Source organism: Castor canadensis, chromosome 14, assembly GCF_047511655.1.
Source record: "Castor canadensis chromosome 14, mCasCan1.hap1v2, whole genome shotgun sequence".
NCBI classification, from domain to species: Eukaryota; Metazoa; Chordata; class Mammalia; order Rodentia; family Castoridae; genus Castor; species Castor canadensis.
In genome coordinates, this window is record NC_133399.1 from 55,846,957 (window position 1) to 55,871,682 (window position 24,726).

At 48.0% G+C, this 24,726-nt stretch overlaps 1 protein-coding gene across 4 annotated transcripts in view; it reads left to right on the forward strand.

Moving 5' to 3' along the window:
• The window catches only part of Sfrp1 (secreted frizzled related protein 1), a 136,675-nt gene that overhangs the window by 6,482 nt on the left and 105,467 nt on the right, over nucleotides 1-24,726 (forward strand). The window lies entirely within an intron of this gene.

Below are 24,726 nucleotides of genomic sequence, written 5' to 3' on the forward strand. Positions count from 1 at the left end.
CTTCACTCCTGCACTGTGTCCCTGAGACTGGATTCCTTACAGAGGTCTTACCAGGAAAAGCATGAAGGTAGGTATCGTGAGGCTTCGCGTTCACTCAGGGACACATCGTCTGTGTTTCCCCCAATCGGACATGAGTTGTACACATGTGCAGGAGCACACACAAGACCAAGGAAATGGTACGGCCTGGCACCTCCATACTCGCATAAGATGGAAGTTGGAGAATTCAGGCCGTTGCCACAGAGACCTTCATGGGAATGGATGTTCTTTGTGGCTTTTATTTTGACATCAGGTGTCTGCTGCCTCCTTTGTCGTTGGGGGGAGGATAATGGCACTTCCAGGAAAAATTTGGCCTCTGATATGTTTTGGTGCTTGTGTTTGAGTCACACCCTTTATTCTTATTGCCATTTTATTTTTTATCTTTGTATTAACTGGTTAATTTTTGATACAGGGTCATGCTGTATTGCCCAGGCTGGCCTTGAACTCTATCCTCCTGCCTCAGCCTCCTGTGTGCTGGGGCTACAGGTATGCACCAGTGTGCCTGGCTCCTTGTTGCTATCTAAAATGAACTCAAAATTGTAGAAGGCTCCTGCAGTCATACACGCAGTGTGATTGTCCTTCCATTCAACTAAGGATCATAATATTTGCTTCTTTATTTATTTACTTATTGATTGATTGCAGTACTGGGGTTTGAACTAGGGCTTTGCGCTTGCGAGGCAGCACTCTACTGCTTGAACCATACCTCCAGCGCTTTTTGCTTTGGTGATTTTGGAAATAGGGTCTTCCTTTTTGCCCAGGCTGGCATGGATCGAGATCCTCCTATTTCAAGCTTCCTGCTGTTGCTGGGATGACAGGCATGCACTACCCTGCCTGGCTTTTCTCCATTGAGATGGGGGTCTCATAAACGTTTTATGCCCCGGGTGTCCTGGAACTGCAGCCCTCCAGATCTCAAGTAGCTTGTGATGACAGGCACATGCCACTGTCCCACTGTACCCAGCTACTGGTTGAGATGAAGTTTTGCAACTTGTTGCCTGGGCTGGCCTCAAACCACAGTTCTCCTGATCTCAGCCTCCCAAGTAGCTAGGATTATAGGTGTGAGCTACTGGCACCTGGCTAGCATTTGTTTCTTGATGTTAATACTTTTGCTGTATTGGGATGCCCCAGGCTGGACTGAGCCTGGCAGGTCGCCTTCTGTATACTCTATGGAAGGTCTCCCTCTGTATGGTGTGAGGGCTGTATACCTCAGCAACAAGCTTTTTATTCACAAAGACACAGTGACTTCCTTCCCAAAGATGCATTTAGATATAGCGGAAACAAGGACATAAATAAATCTCTCAGACATCCTGACAGGAAGCCTTTGGTTGCTAGAACAGGAAGAATGGGCTCATATATGACTGAGATCCCAAAGGATCCTAATGAAAGGTAGCTTAGGGGCTGCTCTTTTAAGTTTAGTTGATCTTCAGATATGTAAATCACAGTGCTCATTTGTACAAATTGGGCTCCTTACATTTTAGAAGTGCAAAGAATCATATTAGAGGGAAGTCTCAAAGATAATGCTTTAGGTTCATGTGATTTAACCACATTTGGCCCTTTAGGGAAGAGTGGTGGAAGTCCCTGGAATTGAGGGTGTGGATGTGACTGACTGTTCACAGTCACTCAAGGAAAACTCAAAATTCCTTGAGGAAACTTGAAATTCCACCTGTCTGATCATTTGTATGTATATATCCCTTCATTCAACATTTATTGCATATAAAACACTGTGCTAAACACTGTAATCCCAAAACATCTACCTAGAATAATTAAAATTAAAATTTTAGATTTAAAAAAATCTTGACCAGATGTAAGTCAGTGATTTGCTAGAGATCTGTGGACTCAGGTTATAACTCAAATGCTACGTGGACGGGGCCATGGGAACTCAAGGCCAAAGTTAGTGTTAAGGAGCAGAGAAAATTTGGAGCGCCATGTCTTTAAGCTCAGAATCTTTGTCTGGAACTCTCCAACCCCAAATCATCATCAGGTCTCCTCCCTGCTATCCCAGTTGCTCACCTAAATCCTGGTACCTTCAGTAGACATGGGCTAAAGACTCTGAGCCTTGAGAAAGAATTTGAATGTGGTGAGGTTGACCAGAAGATGGTCTGGTAACTCACTGGCATCCTTTCCCTCTACCTAGCATCTTGCTGACTCAGCAAGCCACCCATATATGGCTTACTCAAAGGAGGGTGTATTTTACCTAAATAACCAGCTAGACCTCAGAGGACCTCAGTGGTTAGCTGTTTACATTTGTGTCCCTTTAGGCTTGAGATTATTTTCTTCTTGAGTTTGTAAGGTCCTCTGGGGTCTTAGAGCCTACCTTGTCAGGTTCTTTATTTGATAAGTAAGGAGTCTGACTTTTCCACTGGACTCCTTTCACGCCCTGTGGGGCTGCCTTGCTCCTAAGGAGATGATGAATTGTGCTGGGACTTAACCACTGAAGCATTGGTTTGTGTAGAGTGAGAACGGCCTATGTCAGGCTGCTTTGATGGCACATGACTCTCTTGTTTATTTTTTTGTTTGTTTGTAAGGTTCTTTTTTATTATTTTGGTGGTACTAGGGTTTGAACTTAGGGCTTCACGCTTGCTAGACAGGCACTCTACCACTTGAACCACTCCACCAGCCCTGTTTATAAGGTTCTGTAAAACAATAAATGGGATTTCCCCCACCCCCACCCCCTTCTCTGCAGGGGCTGAGCTTAGCCCTGCTGTTCTTAGCACCCTGGAGAAGGCAGCCTTGTTGAGAAACTACCTCAGTTCATTTCAAGTAAGCGATGCAGTCAGCCACACTGATGGGATTCAGTGAGGAAACAAAGACATTTGAAAATGCAAGCTGACACACAACAGAGAAGAAAAAGAATGTTTGACTCCCTACTTCAGAGATCAAACTCTGCATTCAGTGGTCTGCTGTCCTCAGCGGGAAGACATCAGTTGTTCGAAGACATTCTGGGAGCTCTGGGTCTGCATGCTCTTTCGCTCTCCTGCCAGTACATGCTTGGACTCTTGCAGTCACCATGGTGCTGGGCGTGCCCAGCCCATTACCTTCTCCCTGGATAATGCATTTGCAGCCTTCTGGCAGGTCTGCCTAGCTATTCATCTCTCCACCCCAGCACTGTACCCCCTCAGTTCAGAGCACATTTTTCTCCCCAACAGGGAAAAACATCAGCAGAAAAGCCTGCTCAGGAATGCAGCTAAATCAGCCTGGATCAAGCACCAGATGTGGAAAGCCAAAAGTTAGATGGTGCAGTCTCCAGATTCAACATGGCGGCCAGCCTGCCTGCTTCAGTTAGGCTGCACAGCTCTGCTTGCTGTTCTCTCTGCTTTTCCTGCTGTAGGACAACAGGATTCTATGCTGGTGTCTTAAGCAGTCTGACATGGCGTAATAATCTTGCTCAGTTCCCACAGCCACCTTTCCTCCAGGTCAGTTTATCTCAGGGATATAAGAATCAGATTTATAATTGGTGTGAGGTTAGCATTCGATTCTGGCCACTTTCTGAAGCTGCTTCTGCAGTACCTGCAAACCCCTTAAGCTTTCCTGGCAGAAATTTGCTTGATGATGTATAGTACTTTTGCTAAGATAGTTCAGAGCGTCCTCTTGTACTAGCTTAAGTTTTTTTGAGCTTGAGAGTTTAGGTGGCAACTTTAGCCCTCCTATTTTCTTGCTGTGGAAAAAGATTTCTTTGCCCTCAGAAATTTTCCTTGCTTTCTGGAAGGATTTTTTTTTTTTCACTTATATATTTCCTCACCAACAGAATAACTGTACTTTCCAGTGTTAAAATTAATTAAATAGGAAAGAAAAAGAAAATCTGCTCTCACAGCCAACATTTGGTAGTATTTCCTAGAAGAAATATTCTCTGAGGGCCTCACACCCTCTGTGATTCTGTCCTCACTCTGCTCTACCCGTCTCTCAAGGCTTCTTGGCTGTGGTGTGGTGTGGAGGACAGTGTTTCACTCTGCAGGGCAGTTTGCTTTCTTGCAAAAAGTAGGCTCAGGCTTTCCAAACTAAACCTCGGGTTTCCTCCTGAGGATGAGGAAAACTGGCTGCCAGCACCGTAATTGCAGCATCTGTAAGCTGCTTGAGAGTAGCCTCTGTGTCCTGGGTCACATTTTATTCCCAATGTCAGATGCCCGTTAATTGTGAGATGCACTATTCATTTTGCACTACTGACAAAGAAAACATACTGCATGCTAGGAAGTATGTAGTGAACGAAATAAGGCCTATTTGTACTTAAATTGTCCCTGGCACAGTGTCTCATTCATGGCAGGCATAAAATAAAAAATTGTCAGGTAAGTGTGCGAATGATAGGGATGGCAGGGACCAGGAGACTGGACTTCCTTGTTTGTAAAGGAGAGAGATCCTTTCCAAGTGAATATGTGCAATTTGTTTATTAAGTTCAAGGAAAACCACCTGCCTGTTTTGGGTGATTGTCTGTATATATATGTGAAATCAACCCCAACATCTACAAATCTAGTTCAGCCAAAGTAAAATGAAACAGACATGGAAGAAGGAGCTGCTACTCCCATGATAGAGGTGGCAGACTGAAAACAGCTGGATCTTATTGTCACTGAAGCTCTCTGAAATTGTACCCTATCCATGGAGCTGTAGGTGCCTGGACAGTTATGCATGTGTGGGAAGACATTCCTTTGTTCAGTGCCCTGGATGTGTAACTAGGCTTCTGATACATGCATGAGGTCGGGGTGCAGTACAGAGACCCTGGCTGAATCTGAAGCCCTTGGAAGCCCTCCAGTGGGCAGGGTGTGTGTAATGTCAGTTACCTGCTCAGAGTGGGGGCCCCAAAGCTGGGGGCCTGCCCTGAGGATCCAGGCCCTGTGCAGTTTGGGCTGAGGTCACACATTGAGGAACCATGAGGAAAAGCTGCAAAGAGCCAAATTTCCTCTTCTGGTGAGTATGGTGCACCTTTCCTCCACCACTAATTCTCTCTTGGCTCTAACTGTGGCAAGAAGATACTAGATAAGGCACTGATTATCACTTTAGCATCTTTACAACAGTGGAAGCATACTAAAGTATGGGAAAGGACACAGACCTCTGGGACCCATGGATGGGCCACTGCATCCTCTGAAGCTGCATTCACTCCTCCCTCAGCTTCCTTCCAGGGCCACTGTATGTGTGCCCTGCCACAGTAGACACATCTCAGTGGGATCATAGCTGATGCCCATGGAGATAATTTTGTAAGGAGCAGATGAGATGAAATTGTATCTCATAGGCTGAACATCTAGTTCATTTTGGTGTTTTTTTTTTTTTTTTTTCAGGGATGGAAGTAACAAGAGGTCTGTCCTGATCAAACGAGGTCTCCTTCATGGGTTTCACCAAAAAAACTGAGGGGTGATTTTAGAAGTTCTTCTGTCCTCTGGTGATGCTCTTTTCAGCCCTTCACCCTCTTTGCATCTTGCAGGGTTGACTGCTTCTCTTGTCCTGAAACAGATTTTGGAATGGGCGTGATCTGTTAGGATCCACTGATGCATGATTTCCATCTGTGATTCAGTTCAGCTCTGACTAGGGTATTCCTTGTGATGGGCAGTTGCCAAACAGTGTGTCTAGGTGTCCTTGGATGTTCCTTTCAACCTGCAGTTCTGATTCTCTGGTTGTAAGTGGCCCTGACCCATTGCCTGGCCCCGCTGCCCCTCCCCCTCCCCACTCACTGTGGTTATGTATCTAATATAAAACTTACCGTTTTGCCATGCTTAGTGCTCAGGCAGTAGCATTAACATCGGCTCCACATTCACATTGTGGAGCATACGCCTCCACCGCCTATCTGGATTTTTCATCATCCAAACTAAAATTCTGTACCCGTTAAACATTAACTTCCCATTTCCCCTTCCCACAGCCTGGTCATCACCATTCTCCTTTTTGACTCTGAGAATGTGACCTCTCTAGGGACTTCATGGGAGTGCTCAGGCAGTATTGCTCCTTGTGCCTGTTTTGCTAAGCATCTCTGGATGGATACAGTAACTCTCCTGCAGAAGGAGGGCAAGGGCAAAGATTTGCCCTCAAATTTCACTTTTATCTTCTGAAGCTTTTCTGGTGGGGTTAAAGAAAGAGGGATGGGGGATGGTTACAGGCCTGGCATGCTGCCCATTTCTTTGGACACTGTGTTGCTCACCTGTACAGTTTGTCATTGTAAGGAGACGCTGAGTTGAATGGGACCTCAGAGATCAACCAGTCCATGCCCTCCTCTCACAGACTGAAGAGTAAGATAAAGGCGTTAGCTTTCCTTCCCACCAGAATGCATATTTTCACACCTCCCTGTCCTCCCGCACCCAGGGTAGAGGAGCTTCCTAGTTGCCGCCAGTACTCCTTTGGGTTCAGAGTGTGGACTTTAAATGGACTGATGCCTGTGTCTCACACACAGCAGGAGCCCAGCCATTGTTGAATTCCCTCTTGGTGGAGAGGCAGGCAGGCTTTGGGGAACACAGACTTGTTGAAATCCCAGCCCTTCAAGCTGAGTATACAGGAGAAAGTCTGTTAACTTCCCTGGGCCTGGTTTCGCCATTTGCAAAATCTGGATGGTAATTCCAATGTTGCTATGGTGTGGGGAAAACTGAATTAAGCAAGCAGATTAATTCATTCCAGTTCCTGGAATATGGTGGCTGTTGAATTTATCATAATGATCTCTTATTAGAAAATCATTTCAGGCTCAAACACAGTTTAGGAAGAATTCTAGCACTCATGAAATCAACTTGTTACCAGGTATAGTAGAGCACACTTGTAATCCTGCCAGCTAACTGGCAGGCAGAGGTAGGACTGTCTCCAACTGAGTGACTGAGGCCAACCTGGATAATAAAAGCTGGAGATCTTATCTGAAAAATAAACTGAAAGCAAAAGGACTCGGCAATGGCTCAAGTAGTAGAGTACTTGCCTATCATGTGCAAGCCCTTGAGTTCAATCCCCAATATTGTCAAGAAAAAAACAAAAAAAAGAAAAGAAAAGAATTGGAATGGAATGTCCTAGTTAATTCTCTAGTTAGAAGGTGACTGAACTGAAGAAGCCCTTTAGAAGACCCCTTTAGAAAAATTTTAAAAATTTATGCAACTTCAAGGTACTATAGTTAATTCTCCTAGCCTCAAGCCATAAATAGCAAAGTGAAGGTCTAGATTTTAGTTAGATGACATCCTTAAGTCATCCTACAGCCAGAATCCACTGCACAATTATGACTGAATGTACACCAGCTCCACAACACGCCCACTGAAGTTTCCTTTGTGTTTTTGTGTGCTTTTAAGAAATCTTGGGCCTAATAGATTCTTCTCATAATTTATCAGAGTCTGTTTCAGACAGATTTCGGAGCCCTTTGTCTTGGGCACCTCCTTCTCTCTCCCCTTTTTCTTAAGCAATACCTCCGGGGCAGGTTTTCTTTTCTTTTTCAACAGCTGCCTTGTGATATTCATCCCCCAAATAGGCTATATTCAAAAGCAAGGGAGCATATAAATATTGGTAGGTTTCATCCAGTTTTGCAGAAATGAGCTAGAAGAAGCTCCAATCTGTATTTTTTTTTTAAAAGAGAACAAATGGCCAAAGAAATGTCAGACCCTTGCCCTGCCCCAGCCTGCTAGAGCAGCCAATTAAACATGCATTAGCCTTGGAAGGCTTCTCAAAGGCCTATGGATTGTGCTTGAAATCTTTGTTTAGTCTTTCAGGAACACTGTCACACGGATGATTTATCAAAGAAAGTTGTTTATCTGGCAGTAAAATAAACTCTGGGCCTGTTCAGACCAAGATTTCCCGTGAATTTCTACCAAGGTAAACACTGGTGACTGGCAGGTTGCAAATTCCGTGTGAAAGCCAGACACATACAATAAATATTTGAACTACAACTTTGCCGTGTAAGAGGCCCTGCCTGTCACTAGCGCTGTCACTCCTGGATGTAGTCGGCTGGGCGGACTGGCACTGTCCGTGTCTGCGGGAACCACCTCTGTTTGGGCCTTCCTGGGTCTGAGTACCACTTAGAGATGGCACCTGAGGACTTCCTTGTTCAGAGGGGGTGGCCTCAGGGTGCCCTTTCTCAGCAACACAGACAGTCTGGGATGGAGTTCGAGGGAGGCGAACCAAAGCAGCCAGCTTAGTTTCTTTGAAAATAGATATTTGTGGGATGAATTTGTCAGGGGCTGGGCACCTTGAATGATTTGGGAGCTGGGACCAGGACATGGTGACCAGGGATGGAATCACCTATATTCTGTTGAGTTTTAATTCTGGTGTCAAAAACTTCACTGTACACTCACCCTGGGGTCCCTGGCTTTGCTCCTTGGTGGTTTTGAGAGGTTTGTGTGGGGAAGCAGAGGGCAGATGGTACTCTGTGCAGGCAGAACTGAGTGCCCAGACATGTCAAAGGGCAGAGCGAGTGAGCAAGCAAATGGTGTTGACAGAGATGGAGGTGTGTTCTTTGCTCATCGTTGTTTTTCAGGGAGGGACCACTGAGTGTGAAGCTGCTTAGTCTCTGGCATCCCAGATGCTGAGTATCAACATCACGTGGGCTTTGCAGTTCTTACTGCAGGATCAAGTTTAGAGCTGGTCCTCAGGCCCTATCCAGTACTACTTCTGACTTCCTTGCTGGGCAGGGTGGGAAGCAAGACGCTGGGGAAGAGCTGACACTGTGTTGGGGGAGGGCATTTGGGGTGGGCTCTGGGCCCCTGCAACCCCACTCCCCGTGCTCACAGTTTTGTTTCAAGAGTGAACAGTTGGTGTCTCGGGTCTGAAGAGGGTTGTGGGTGTAACACAGCTCCTACGGACTGGTATACAGATAGTGATGGTTACTGGTTTGAAGGTGTTTGGGAAGATAAGGAGTATTTTCTTAGGGCAGGAATTAAGGGAAATCATTTGGAAATTCTGTAGCGATGTCTGTGAGTTGTGAAGAGATGCCAAAATAGTACTTTGGCAGTGGTGAAAAACGAGGAGCCAGCCTTCCTAAACCACGTTCCTTCTTATTCAGGCAGGATTAGGAGGGGATTTTCTCTCTTGTTTTCCTTAGTCCTCTGTCAGCCTTCTCCACAGGACATTTCCTTTTGGGACTGTCTCAGAGGTATTCTCTTCTCTTCTTGAGCCCTTTGAAAATTAATTCATAATTCATACTGGCGTCTTCCAGCACATACCCATTTAGCTTCGGCTTATGACAGAAGGAAATCCTTACCTCCGAGTCTGTGGCCTCAGAGTGAAAAATGGGCTTGGATAAGCACCTTAAACCCTGAGACACAGCAGCTATCTGAAGAACAAGTCTCATCCTGCAGGGCCTCACATAGTGGCGGTGCCGGCCTGCCATGCATTGCCTCTGGGGTCACAGATTGCCCTTGTCCCTTTGATGCTTCCTCTGGTCCCAACTGCATAGTGAGGACTCAGTTCTTGCCCTTGACACATTTAAGACTCTGGTGGGTGAGACAGGCCCGGGCCACTCTTGTCTGTTCACCAGTCACTTGTGGCACTGTAGTGCACGGTTTCAGCTCTCAGCTTTGAGGGAGGAGAGGTCTTCTGTGGGGCCTGGAGACTCCAGGGGAGCGTCCTGGAGTAGCTGCCTGTCAGGCATAAGCTCAGCATAGAAAGTCACTAAGGGCATTACTGAGATCAGAAGATGAGGGCAGGAAGAAGGAGGTAGGACCCCAACAACTAATAGCATCAAGGTAACATGTTATCTTGTAGCATTATAGCCAAGCATTATACCTAAGCCAGGTACATAAATATAGATGGAGAATGTTAGTTTGTCATTTGTCAATTCTAACAACTAACTCAGAATTCTTTTTTACGGTTAGTCCTGGCCAAAAGCTTGGGAACTCTAAGACTGATTGAGGTATGAAGAGGAATTGGTCCTTCTGATTCTCCACTGGCTTGAGGGTGATGTGGTCCTAGCAACACCGAGCCTTCTTCTGTGCAATTGCAGTTAAAATGAAAACCACAGATGTCATAGTGGTCACCAATTTGACTGTGGCCCTGGGGCCACGTCAGAGATGCCAACCAGGCTCAGTTTGACTGCAGAAGGGAAGGAGGGCAGGCAAGCAGGTGTTTTCCAGCGCTAGGCAAGATGCTGGGTCGTGGAAGGAAAGACTGAACTGCTGCAGGCAGCCTCTAGCTTCCAAGCAGCCCACAACCTCTGAGCAAGCAGATAGGAGCTGGCGGGGTTTGGGGTGGGGTGGGCCTACTGGGGGAAGTTCCTTTGAGGGCTGGGGCACCTCTCTATCCTCATTGCTGTGTCAGCTTGAGGCAAAGCTTCAAGGTTCCTGTGTTCTGTCTCTCAGGCCCAGCACTTGTGCTGCTTCTTGTGCTATTTCCTGCTTCTGGGAAGAAAGAGCCAGGTGAACTTTACCAGATTAGTGTTAGACTTCATGCCGGCGGATTGAATTGGGTGCATCGCAAGTGAGGCTCAGCACTGGTCAGTGCGCATAAAATGGTTGGGCAGTGGGGTTGGGATGTGTTTCCTGCCCCATGGCCTTGCCATCTAGTGATTGGAGGGAGCATAGAATACTGCATACTGAAGTGCTGGAGTTTCTGTAATAGATAAGAGCTTGGGCCATTGTCATGTAGAGGAGTGAATAGTTTTTCCTAGGAAGGTCCAAGGAAAGCTGCAGAGAGAATCATTCCAAGCATGTTTGGCAGAAAGATGGGTACGGAAAGATGTTCTAAACAAGGGGCCAGTTAGGGACCAAGACATGCAGGCCTTGTGTTTTGCAGAATGGTGGGTCTCTTTGTGGTCAGATCATCTAGTTGATGGTTGTGTGTGTCTAGAAATGAGCTTGATAAAGTAAGCAAAGGCCAGCTCATGAATGCCATGCTAAAGAATGGAGAATTTGGCTGGGCATGGTGACTTATGCCTGTAATCCTACCTACACAGGAAGTGTAGGTAGGGTGATAGGCATCCTGGCTGGCCCAGGCAAAAATGTGAAACCCTATAAAAAAAACAACCCCCCCAAAAATCAACTAAAACATAAAGGGCTGAGGGCATGGCTAAAGTGGCAGGGGCACTTGACCTTCAGTTCAAACCTCAATATTACCAAAAGTAAAAATAGAAATAAAAAAGAATGGAGAATTGCCTTGTTGGCATTTGGAGAAACATCAGGCGCCTATTTTAAAACGTCACTGTTATTCACACCTTAAAAAAGATCTCAAAAGATAAAAGGAGGAAAAAGTGAAGAAGACCCATAAGAGGAGTTGCTTGTTTATGCAAAGTGAGGAAGTACTGATGGCAGGAGTGGGTGAGGTAGTTTGGATGGAGAGCCTGTGAGTGGGGCAGAGGCAGTGCTGGATGGGGCTAGGCCAGCTCAGGGCCACCCACCTGAAGGAGGCAGGCCTGATGAGGTCAGCATGGCTGCCCCAGCAGCCATAGAAGGGGCCATCTGCTGTGGTCATGGCCCCGGGAAACCTCTGTGTAGGGGTGTGCTGAGCAGGAGCCAGAGCCTGTAATCAGCTCATGCCTCGGTCACCGCAGAGCTGGTCATTACCAGGAGCAGTCGTCATTAGGAGCTGTCATAAATGGCTCTGTCTTTTCTCTTCCAAGCTTGTTAGTGTGTTAGTGGCCGGGGCAGGCAGCTAATGCAGAGCTTCTGGAGTGGGCCCGTTAATGGCTGGGCTGGTAATGACATTGGTCAGGGTTGAGGGACTGGGTCAGCTCAGGTGACTGGAATTTCTCTGGAGGAGGAAGGCAAGAGAGGCTGTAGCTACAACAAGAGATGAGGGCAGAAGTGCGGAGATGGAGTACACGAGTGGTGTGTGTTTATGACTTTGTGGTGAGATGGGCCGTGTGCATGTGGCCCTTGCATGTTTGTAATGTGGGCACAGCATGTCTGCCTGGTAGTGTGGCTGTGCCAGCTAGCTGCTTGCAAAGCTAATGGGAGTCTGCCTCTTACAGCTGGCCTGGCCCTGCAGGTGTGTGGTCTGCACCGGTGAGGGGCGAGGCCTACTTCTTTCACCAGTGCTTCATGGAGAGGCCTCTGAGAGCATGCTGCTAACTTCTCCACTCAGGAAGGGCCTCGGAGAAGCCAGCAAAAGATTCTCTGCACTCAGGCCTTTGTGTAAACTAAACTATCTTTTCAAGTCTGGGAAACATTCCTACAGGAATGTTTTTTACTCCAAAGCCAAGTAGGTCCATTGTGTGTAGGTTTCAGTATGGCAGAAAATCCATTTAAAACTGCTGGTTCTCTGGGCTGGAGTTGCTTCCTTAGTAGATTCCAGGTGTGGCAGGAATTCTCCTACAGGGCGTGGTGCAGTCTCCAGGATTTGAGGGGCACTTTCTGGAAAGACAGACCTGAGCGCAAGGCCTGGGTCTACCACCTGCTATGCTGGTATGCACCGTGGCCCAGTTTGCCTACCTGTCCGAAACCAAAAATAAAATTTCTGTGTTGGGAGATAGAATATGATGTGACAAAAAAAACACATTCCAGTATCCCGGGGTTTCATTCCAGGGCTGTCATTGAGCAACTTTGCTAGTTGTGTTTTGCACACTGTGCTAATTGGTTTCTTGTTGGCACCTTCCTGCTCCCCAGGCATGTGCACTGGGAATACCTGGGCGTCCTCTTAGTGTGGAAGAGAAGCCTGTGTGTGAGGGGCTGGCGTAGAGGAAAAGTGAGTGCAGAGCACTCACTGAAGAGCTGGGCAGGGGAGGGAGGGTGGAGCTGGGGTTGTAGGGCCCTTGCAAAGGGCATGCATGCATTGTGCACACCGTAGGTCCGCATTGTCTGGCCAGGGTCTGGGCAGTTGTGGACTTCCTGACCTCTGTCTCCTCTCCTCAAGCTGGTTCCCGTGGGATCCCTGCTTCTTCCCTGTGCTATACAGAAACTCAGAGATGGAGGGCCTAGGAACTTCTTCATGTGCGTGGGGTGATAGAGCCTTTTAGGGAAGCAGTTTGGAATCATGGAACAAGTACTTTCTAAGCAATTTCTTTCTAAAATTATTGAGTTCTACTTTCTGCTCCAAAATTTACCAGTCACGTTACTCTGGTCAAGGGCCGTTCTCTAAGCCACATTTTCTCATGTGCCAAATACAGATGATCGTACATCTGTATACACATGATCTGTGCGTCGCATGACATCGTGTCAGTGTCTGGAAATTATAGAGTACAGTTTGCATGTGGCACATTACTCCCGTGTGGCAGACAGCCACATGTACCATTGTGAGAATACTGCCTCCCCAGATAGTAACTGGGGGCAATCCCCGCATGGCTGTCTTCCCCCTAAAGCATTTATAACACAAGTTGTACTTTTCCTAAAAATAAGAAAACAAAAGGTGAATGTATTTTACAGATATACCAAATTGGAACCAGGGCAGCCATGATAAAGTTTTTCTTGGAGGATCTTAAAAAGAATTTCCAGGTAAAGTTTGTTTCCTTTGTAGCCCAGGCTGGCCTTGAACTTGCCTTCCTCCTGCCTCAGCCTCCTGAGTGCTGGGGCTATAGGTGTGTGTTGATATGCCCAGCTCAAGGTTGTTAAAGTACAAGTTGAGCAAATGCTAGACATTTCTGAGGGCTCACAAGAGAGCTCAGATTCTCTTAACAAGATTCTGAGATCAGTAGGAAAGGACACTTAGAGAATCCAGGCTTGAGATTTTGTGTCAGTCTTGCCTCCAAAGAGAGGATGGATGGTACTCAGGGCTGACCTGGGCAGGTGTGACATGTCTGCAAGTGATGAGTGCTTGTTCCTCTGCCCCATGCTAGTGTGTGCAGTGTGTGTTCAGTATCCCTGTAGCTGGTGGTGCTGATGCAGGTGCTTTGATGGAGGTGCTAAGAGAGCAGCTAGGCCCATGTGTCCAGACACTGCCATGTCAGGCTGACTACTCCTCCCTCTTCTGGAAGGTCTCTTCCCAACTTCCTCCCTTCAAGTGAATGAGCCTGTATGTTTCAGCATGGCTGCTCTGAGGATTACACGGTCAGGAGGAAAACAACCTGTGCAGCTTCAGTAGAACTTGGCTTGGAAGAAAGTAAACTTGTCTCAACACAGGGAGTGGGTGCCTCACCATGGGCAGTATTCAAAGGCCTATGCCTCTTGTCTGTGATATCTGTGACCTGCCCTTCACAGGAAGCCAGGTCTGACCAGTATGGTCCTTCCCAGTCTGGTGCAGTGATGTTTAGAGCATCTTCTTTCTGCATGTCTCTCTGTGGTAACCTCTTCCACAAGTGGCTGTGTTGGTGGGTAAACCTTCCTTCTCATAGGCAGTGAGATGCTTTTCCTGAGGAAGGTGGTGGGAGTAGATGGGCCTCAGCTCATAAATCATATCAACAGTGTAGGAATCCTACTCCTCGAATCCTGGCTGGGCAGCAACAGCACCTTCAAGACCTCCCCAGTCGAGGTCTTGTAGATGAAGAACAGACAGCTTGGGGCTGTCTGTGGCCATGACTGTGGAGCAGTCATCTACTTGCCAGTGCGGTGGCCCAGTTGAGACTGCAGGCTCTGGTAGCCTGTCTTCCCAATCAGGAGCATCTGGTCCCTGCCCCCCCCCCCACCTCATCAGTTTTCCTGGTGATTTTGAAAAAGCCATTTTTTTTGCCTCCACAGTTGTAGAACTGTGTGTGAGAAGGGGAGGTGGCTGATCCCCAGGCTGCCCTTCCCTGGGAAAGGAGTAGAATCAATATATTGTGTTGCTTTTTTCCTGTGACTGACGGTTCTTTGCCTGGAGCCTTCTTCTCTTACAGACTTAATGTATCTTCTGGCAGATTTCCTTATTTGGCAGGATTGCTCCAAGTCGAGAACAGGCAAGCCCACACAGCCAAGGGGCTTTCGCTTCCTTTTGCCCATTGTCCCCATCCCTGTTCCCCTTTCCTGATGCTCTTTGGGAGTAGGGTGGTATGAGACACCTGGTCTGAACTCTCTTCTTGCCCTCCAACTTCCTTAGAATGAGAAACCTGGGTTGAAGTTTAAAAGCTGCCTGTTCTTCCTAGGGAGCCCTCAGCCTGGAAGTTCCTGGGACAACCTCCTTGCCCAATTGCAGCATAGGTCACCAACTTCTGAGGTGGTCCAGAGGGTCCTTGGGCGACCCCCTGGGCCTGGCTGTTCAAGGTCTCTGCCTGTCCTGGAATGCTGGCCAGAGGAAGGCAGGGCAGGGCTGCACATGGACAGCTGCAGAGGAGCTGGGGAGCTCCAGCATTGGATGAGATAAAGCACTGGGCTTCAGCTCTGCTGTTTGTCTGATCAGTGGTCCTGAGATGAGGGAGGGCTGTTGGAGGGGCCTCTGGACTTGGCTTTCCTCCTCCAGTGCAGTCGCATTTCTTTCAGGAAATGGCTTATCTGATAATGCTTAGGGTTGGACTTCTTCAGCCCAGAGAGGGGCTTAGTTTTCGGGTTTGGCACTTTGTTCTGGCACTGGAATGGAGAGGGCTGCTCACATTTGAAGAAGGGAGGGTGGAGACATTTGAGCCCGTGGGCCTGGCGCTGAGGGGCTTCTGAGAGGTGTGTATGTGTGGAGGGAACAGTGAGAAGAAAAAGTGCACAGGGCATCAGGGGATGCCCTGTGTGCACAGGGGACCATCGTGGCCATAGGGGGCCTGCTTAGCTGCTGGTGTCTGAGAAATGAGGCTTGTCTTCATTTCCTCTCTGGGTCTTAGTTTTCTGATCTATAAAATAGGAATTTCTTGCATGACCTCTTAAATGCCATTCTGTTGTAAGGATCTGAGTCTGTGTCCTAAGTGTTCTTAAGCACACTCATGGGTCTAGGTGTGTAGCTCAGGTAGAGCACATGTGCAAGCCCTGGATTCCATCCCCAGCACCAGCAGGGAAGAGGTGGCATTTTCAAAAACACACTCACTTGCCATGAAGCAGCATTTCTTTGAGGAAAGTTATACTCTGGACTCCAATATAGAAGACCAGCTAGCACAGGCCCCTAGGTAGGTAGGAAGAGGAGGGAGACCACGACCACTTGGCATGGCCAGTACTTACTCCTGTGGTACATCTAGGACATACTGAAGAATGTGTGACCTCAGGGAAGAAGGGCACAGATGATTCAGTTGACACTCACTCTGCTTCCTTCCAGGACTTGACCACCAGGACTTTTGTCAAGTGGTCCCTCGCCTTGTAGCCTGTAGGTAGGAAGGATGACACCTCTACCCAATCTGTTAGCCTGCTGGTCTGTTCTTGCTTGAGTTCTGCTTGCCAAGGGTTCTGTGTGGCCTCCAGGGTAATGGAGACTCTGCTCCCTGTGCTGTCCTTCCTGAGCTTGGTTATTGGAGCAGCTGATGTATTCCTTGCAGGCCTAGGCTCAGATGTACTGAGGCTGCCTGGTTTGATGCTGCTGTGACCGCCTGTGTCTGTTGCTGCCAGCTGAGCTGGAGAGTCCTGGGTGTTTCCAGCCCAGCTTCTGCTGTGCAGCTGTGTTGGCAGGCTGAGGATCCCTGCTGATGCTCTCAGCTGTCCTGGAGCTGCAGGTGTGCCATGCCCAGTGCTTTGTGAGAGTCTCTGTGGAAGACATCCAGCAAGGCTGCATTGCCCTGATGTGTTGCAGCCTCTAGAGAAACAGCCCTTTGATGCATCTACCCAGCTCAGTGTGGCTGGTCCACGGAAGAGCCATGGAGCCAGACTTGAGCCATAGTTCTCTCCTCTTTCCAAGTCTTGCTTCAAAGTCTGGGCTAGGGTCTTTCCTGATCTTCCTGGATTTCCCCAGCGGCTTCATGTCCTCACTCTGGGATGTGGCTTCTGTCACTTCCTCTGGCTGGGCCTGTGCACATTTGAGTATCACTCACTGACAGACTTAGGGTTTATTTTCTCTAGCACTCAGGTACTGGTCAGTTGCAAACTGGAAATGAGAGGGTGGGTACTGTCACCTAGTCCATCCTACCAGCTGCACTCTGGACCAGCTGGGACATCTTGTGCACACCAGTAGGTTGATAGGAGCCAGCAGTGTGAGCAAAGGATTGGACTCTATTGGCTGTATGGATTGGTCAAATTAATCATCAGTAGGTACAGAAATGGGTGATATCTGGGAGGTTTTGTTGTCACAGCAATTGAGTTTGGTCTGCCCTCTGGTCCTGCTGTTGGACCGTCTTCCAATCCATCTTTAGAATGGCTGAGAAAGCAGTCTGGCGCCTACCTGGTGCCGTCCCAAGGACAGTGTCCTTGGGTTTCCCAGCAGCCTCAGGTCTGTCTGGCATGGAGGACCTGACATAGATCCAGGAACAGGCCCAGTGATCGTTCCAGACTCATGGCAAATGGGGACCCCACAGACTCAGAAGGGACACCTGAGGAGAGGGAGGGGGTGTGATGCCCACCTGGTGTCTCTCACTTCAGCACTCAGCAGGCAGGAGAAAGAACATTTTGTTATAGCTTGGGGAAGAAGAAGCAAAAATGTGACAGTGTCCTGAGGCTCAGAAAATAAAGATGCTGGAATCTTTGTGACAGAGAGGGAGAAATAGAGCGGGGACATGTGTTGTCAAAGGTCACTTATGAAAAGCAAGAATTGACACTAAGCAGTGCTCTTATCTGAAGCATAGTCCACAATGTTCACACTTCTGGGAGTGGATCAGAAGAATGAGATCATAGACAGTCTCAGGAAAATTCTTGAAAGACCATGGGGAAAGGAAGGCAAATGTCTAAAGCTTGAGTTATTTTGGCTTTATCAGAGAAAAAAACTATTTATACTTCTCTGCTTCTCCTGAAGGTAGAGTGGTACTTAAAAAATGGGACATAAAGTAAACGAATGGGTAAAATGTAGATGAAATATAAATCTGTGCATATATTTATATGTATAATTTATTTTGAATGGTAAGTGAGTTTTGAAAAGGCAATATATTGACATTACTATACATTATTTTATCCTATAATGTATATGATTATACAATATATTCACACTATCTAAAATAAAAAGTGACTAAAAAATTCACAATGAGAGAAACAGGTTTCTGTTTTCAAAATGCTCTCCCAGCTTATTTTTGTTTTGTTTTGTTTTTTAGAGACAAGGTCTTGTTATATGACCCAGGTTAGCCTGGAACTTGGCCTCCTGAGTGCTGGGATTATAGGTGTGAACCACCACACCCTGTTCCCAGCCTGTTTTTACATTGAGCTTACCAATGAATAACCTTGTGAGGTATGGGAAGTATTTTTAGCTCCCTTTTTCAGTTGAAGGAACTAGAGCTCAGAGAGATTGAGTGACTTTGCCCAAAGTCACACAGCAGAACTGGGAATGAAAACCAGCTAGCAGCCTATGTAGGGCACAGAAGGCCTCATAGCACTTCCTGCATACATCTGTGGCTGACTGTGCACATCTGTTGAGTGGCAGGAATCTAGTAGGTTGACTGTGGACTTGTGTTCATTTCCAAGGGTTACCGTAACAAATATCACAAACTGGGTAGCTTAAACATCAGAAATTTGTTCTTTCACAGTTCACGTGCCACAAGTACAAAATGAGGGTGTCCCTAGGGTTGGTTTCTTTTGGGGACTCTGAGGGAGAATCTGTTCCACGCCTTTATCCTGGCTTCTGTGGCTCCAGCAATCCCTGGCGTTCCTGATCTTGCCTCTGCTTCTGTCTGCAGATGACTTTCTTCCCTGAGTATCCAGGGATTTCTCTGTCTCATCTCTTTTTCTCATAAAGATGCCAGTTGTGGGATTTAGGGTCTACCCTAATGTGGTCCAGTCCTATCTTAAGTAATTACATCTGCAAGTAAGGTGGCAGCAGAGATGATTGTTTAAGGGACACTCTTCAGCCTTCTACAGAGTATGAAGCCAACAAACATTAGATTGAATCCCGTCTCCGTTGTCTCCCAGCTGGTGTCTTTGGGAAAATCACACACTACACCCATGTATCTCAAGAGGAAGATGGTTGTGGTATTGTGAGGATTGAGTAGTCATATCAGTGATCCCAAAGGCAGCCTTAGGGGCCACTGGCAGCTGTGGTTGTGAAAAGCCAGCGTGGTGAAGTGAATACTAATATGTGTATCGTGGAGGGGTTTCCAGTGGAGAGCGGGTAGGGCCCCCCTTGGTACCTCCTAGGGAATTCTAGACATGAGTGGCAACCCAAGGGATGTTATGTCATAGCCCAGCAGGCCTGGCTTCTGGTAGCTACTGAGAGGCTGGGAGCAGCTCAGAATATGACCAGTGACTCTGCGAGTCAGTTGCTGGGGACAGGAGGGTGTTACCAGGTCTGATTTCTAACATCACAAGCATGCTTTGTGAACAGAGTCAAACAAAACCCAGAGCCACAAAGTGTATGCGAGGTGAGAGGACATTTGCCATCCAGCCAGGGAATGGAGATGCGGACCTGGAGAGAACACCCACAGTTACCCGAAAGGACTGAGAGAGTGGGTGCTGTAGAGGGACAAGAGGGGCGCTCGTGAGTTACCCCAGCAGCACACTTGAGACTCTTCCCACAGGCAAAGGCTCCTTACAAATGGTTCCCTTGGAACCATTTGGATTGTGGGGGATCATGACAGCATGGGTTAGGACCCAAGAGAGAGGTGGTGGTGAAGCTGGAAAGAGCCCACATCCCTGGGCTGTGCCTGTATGAGTTGACTTCATTCTCCATGGTGTGGCAGTTTCCTCTGGCAAGCACACAGCACCCCAGTTTAGGGGTAATTACCACCTGGTACCTGTTGTGTGAAGCCTGGTTTCACAGCAGCCCCTCTGTTGGTGACCCATTGACATTGTGGCTATTATTTAACAGTGTCTCTATATACAAATCTGTGCACAAAAGCTGTTAACTGCCTTGGCGTTTGTATGCCCATGACCGCTGACCAGATGCTCACCCTACCTGAACCTTTGATGGCAGCCAAGGGCTTGGAGGTGTTGTGCTCTGAAGTGACCTGACCAGTGCTGTAACTGTGATGAAGGGCAAGGCAGGCGTCCTCTGTGGTGCTGAGGAAATGAGGGATGCGGTCCCCACCTGTCTTCACATCTGAGAAGGGCTGGCCCAGTGTCCAGGGGGAGACTGTGAGGAGGATGTAAGGTGGCTGTCGCCAGCAGCTGTGGGAGGAAGGACCTCCTTTGTTCCTTCCCTGTCTGGGATAGAAGACCATGAACAAGATGCAGGAGGAGTGGGCAGGCAGCCTGGGCAAGGGTAGAGGATCATGGGGTAAGTGAGAGGATGGGCCTAAAGGTCAGCTCTGTAAACCACTAATGGCACTCCCACTGGGGGAGCTAGAAGCTCCCAGGACTGTCCCGTGGGACTCAGCCAGTGCCCTAACCCTGGGCTTTTACCTGTCTTCGGAGAAAACAGAAGTGCTGTATAGGAAGGGTACTATAATCCTTTAAAAAGAAAACCTGTTGGCAGCTATATGGCAGGTTAGATTGGAAGGATTGTTTTAAAGCCAGTCTAGGCAAACAGTCAGATGCTCCCCCTTCCCCCCGCATCTCAATAAGAAGCTGGGGATGGTGTTCATATCTGTAATGCTAGATCTCCATTAGGGGTTGGCCCCAGGCAAAAACCTGAGCCCTTATCTGAAAAATAACCAGCAAGTGTGAAGCCCTGAATTCAAACTCCACAAACAAACAAAAAAAGCTGGGCGTGGTAGCCTGTAATCCTAGCTATCCAAGAGGCAGAGATTAGGAGCATCATGGTTTGAGGCCAGCTTCAGCCAAAAAGTGTTCACGAGACCCCATCTCAATAAAAAAATCAGTGCGTGCCTCAGCTATGCAGGAGGCATAAATGGGAAGACTGTAGTCCTGGCAGTCCATGCGTAAATATGAAACCCTGTATCTAAAGCGAGAAGGGCTGGGGCCACGGTTCAAGTGGGAGAGCACCTGCCTGGCAAGCACAGGCTTTGAGTTCAAACCTAAGAATTGCACCCTCCCCAGAATTCTGGAAAATAAAGATAGACCCTGGAAAATGAAGAGAAGGTCAGCCTTACTTAGATAAGAGTGGCACCAACCGAGATTCACTTCTTAGGTTGTTGGCTTTGACCATAGGTATCGCAGGCCAAGACCAATTTTACCTTCAGAGAACAGCACATTTCTCCATATTGTGTGCGCACTGCCATCCACACAGGTAGGTGTGTGTTTCCAGTGGGCCTTTGCCGGATGGCTGATAGGAGACCCAGAAGTGTTGTGTCCCCCCCGCCCCAACTCCCCTGCCTGACTTCTGACTTTGTAGTGAAGCCAGACACTGCTGATCTGATGGGTGGGGAAGGTGTGTGTCCTGGGCTCAGGCTCAGACTGGATCTCAGTGCTTGTCTAGGGTCAGGTCAGGCTGCTAAGGTGACTGTGTCTTCCAGGCCTCCCTGTTAGCAGAAAACCTAAAAGGTCTACATGTGAAGAAAGAAAGAAAATTTGAGTGTAGAAAGTTGGATAAATAGGTAGCGGTCAGAGAAATGCCTGTGCTTGTGACACTGTGACGGTGCGGCGGGCGGGCTGGGGGCTGGAGAGGGACGTTGGTTAGGATGAGGGTTTGAGAACATCAGCTGCTTTCTTAGTGTACTCAGCACAAGTCTATGAGGAGCCAGAGGGAGGCTGAGCCAGAGTCCCTGGGGAGGAACAATGCCCTGGGAAGGGAAAAGGGGCCAGTGAGACCTGAGTGAGACACATCGGCCCAAAGCCACTTGCCATGGTGGAAGGAGGACATCCCAGGACAGGGGACTTTGTTCTGTCTATGTAGCTCCTGGTGCCTCCAATATAGTTTATATTTTGTGAACTTCCTAGGATCAATTCCAGCGCCACCATTGACTAGCTGGAATGTGGGCAAATGACTTGAACCTTTCAGCAGAAGTTTCCTATCTAGGAACTGGTTCCATTTTGAGTATCTTCCTCCTAAGGTTGTTAGAAGATCTGGGGATTTATAAGTGCACAGAACAGTGCCTGGCCTAGGCAAGTGCTCAGGAACTTTTAGCCGTGGTTGTTTTTTATTAGCGCTAAAGTACACGTTTGTGCAAGATTTCAAGTCCCATGAACGAGGCTGTGAACTTCTGAGCAATCACTGTGTTGTTTGTGCTTCTTTTTTTTTTTAAATTCATTTGTGTGTTCAATAAATGCTTAACTGAGCTCCCTGGTGAGCAAGGCATTGCACTAGTTGACCAGACAATGAATAAGATTAGGAGGAGAACAGATGAGGCATATTCGTGGGTAATTACAGTGCAAAGCTATGCTGACTCAAGGTTCAGACAGGGAGGGCCATGAAGGTCAAGTCTGGACGTGGCTGGAGGCTTCCCAGAGAATGTGAACTGTAACTTGGTTTGAAGGATTTTCCTGGGGTGCACTGTCTGCCTCTAAATGGATCAGACTAAGAAACTAACGAAGGGAAGAGAGCTGAGGTGTGCCTGTGGCCACCATTGCTCAGAGGGCCTGGATTCATAGCCCCTTCTTGGGGTGCTCAGCCAGCGGGCCAGCACCTGCTCTAGGTCTCTTTGAGCCCTCTGTTAAATGAGACAGCACGAGGGCCTACTGGTTCCCATTCTTGGAGTGTGCCCATTCCTTCTGTGGGGTTGTCCTTGAATTTAGACAACTTTCATGACTGAGATGGTACTCTTAGGTCATAATCTGTCCTCATAGGACTGGGCTAGGGTAAATGCAGGCAAAGGCCATCAGTGCTATGAGCAGGAGAAAGCACTTTTGCCATCTGAGATAGCTTCTCTTTGGCAGCCTGGGCTTCAGTATTGGATTTCAAAGGCATAGGAAGGAAATGTGAAGATTTCGATTTAGATTGTTAGGGCTAGAATGGAAAGGAAATGGAAATGAACTTGTCTAGCACCTTTGCTCATGAGGTTGGCTAAGCTGAGGCCTAGAGGAGTCAAGTTTATACAGAAAGCTTGTGGTGGGGTCAGTCAGCCAGGGTCTGCTGACTTTGGACTTGGAGTCCTGAAATGTGCCACCTCTTCCTATCAAAGCCTTTGTTTCTAACTTTGCAAGTGTCACAGCCATGGAGCAGGTGCCCCAGGATATCAGTAATTCTGTAATTGGTGCTAGAACAGGTTGCCCAGGGTTGGGGTGTGTGGGGGGCGGTTTGGGGGGTTAGACAGGCCCATGCTGATCTTGCCAACTTAGGCTAGAGCTTTAGTGAGTTTGGTGAGGGGGCTGCTGGTGGGCCTCCAGGATATTTAAACAGAAGAAAGAGTCCTTAAAATGCACACTGTGAGTAGCCAAGGTGACAAATCCATGCCCCCCCCCCCCAGTCCTTTTAAACCAGTAGTTCCCAGCCGAGTAGCATCAGCATCTCTTGAGAGCTTGACAGAAATGAATGTTCTTGGGCTTCATCCCATTGCTACTGCATCAGAACTCTGGGGAGAGTTCTACAGTGTTACAATGTGCATTTTTTTTGTTTTTTGAGACAGTCTCACTAAGTAGCCCCAGGCTGGCTTTGGACTCTTGATCTTCCCGCCTTAGCCTGCCAAGCACTGGGACCACCATGCCTAGCAACAATCTGCATTTTAACATGTCCTCCAGGCTATCGATGCTGCTGAGTCTGAGACCTGCTATCTTAATCATCTCTCAGAGCTGGGGACAGCTCATGGCATTTCCCATTCACTGGTTCTGAAGCCCACCCCCCTACCTCATCTTTTTCTTTCCAAGAGACCATGACATGTTCCAAGTTGCCATTTGGGGGAACATCAGGAGGTGGAATGGAGAGGGATGGAAAACCAAGGACTCTGTGGTAGGAACAGCTGTTTGCCTTGGCAGGGCTGCCTGGACTTGGAGCCAAGATTCAATCAATCATAATGATTGACTTCATTTAAGTGATGATCCTCTCCTCGTCTGCCTCGGGAGGGTGCTGGCTGGTGAAGGTGGGTAAGGTGCACTATGGAAGGGGTAGGACCCAAACTCTTCCCTGGATGTATTCTGAGGCCCAAGCCCTTGCTGCCATGTCCAGCACTGCACATGCCTTCTGGAATAAAGCCACACCAGGGGGTTTCATTTTGCACCATTAGCTTAAATCAGTGGGGATTTAACACACTTCATGAAACCAAACAATTAGGCAGTGGGGTTCTGGAGGGCTGACATTGATGCTGTTGGGGGAGGAGGGAAAGAGGGGAGGGGTACGAGAGGGGAGGTAAAGCTAACTGTTCTTCTGCCTGACCACCTCCCTAAAGGTGTCTGGGATCCAGAAAACAGGACAACTTAAATTAAACAATTTGCCCCAAATAAGTCACTCAAGAGCTTTTTCTATATCTGCTCTTTTTCGTAGATAGGAAGGAGAAAAGCTGCCTCCGTCTTTGCTGATTTTTTTTTGGTAACGTACATACCGCAGTCCGTAATGCATGTAAATATGCAGCATGTGGTTTGTGGTCAGGGGAGAGAGTCTGAGTGGCTGTGACAAAGGGCCAGCTCCTTTCTTTGCTAAAGGAATCAGTGATGCCAAACACCAGCTCCTGCTGGGAACAGAGGGCTCTGTTAAGCTGCCATCTGAGGCCTTTGTCAGCAGGACTCATTTGGACCCTCATGCCTCAAAGCCGGCGCTGTGGTGCCCAGGCCCTCTGCTGTGCTGGAAGCAGGCTGCCCTCTCTCAGAGCCAAGGGCCCCGCCCAGGCCTTACCAAATATCATTTGCACAGCTGGATTTGGAGATGGCGCTTTCTGTCCGGGGCCTCAGGGATGCCCACCCAAGAGATTTACGAACTGAGGCAAGGAAGCAGAAAATCAGGCCCCTCACCTTCCTGGCTGAGTGAAGCTTTGTCATTGAAACAACTTTTCACCTGGAGGCTCCCTGTGGCAGGGCAGATGCACTGGGGTGTCCAGCTGTGGGCCCTTCCTCCAGGGAGGGGAGTTCACTCTGGCTAGTAAAAGGTTACTTTGTAAAGAAGTTACCAGTCCCCACCTCTTCTGTTTGGGAACTTTGGACCAGTCAGAAAGAGAAAGTAAGTTGGAAAAAA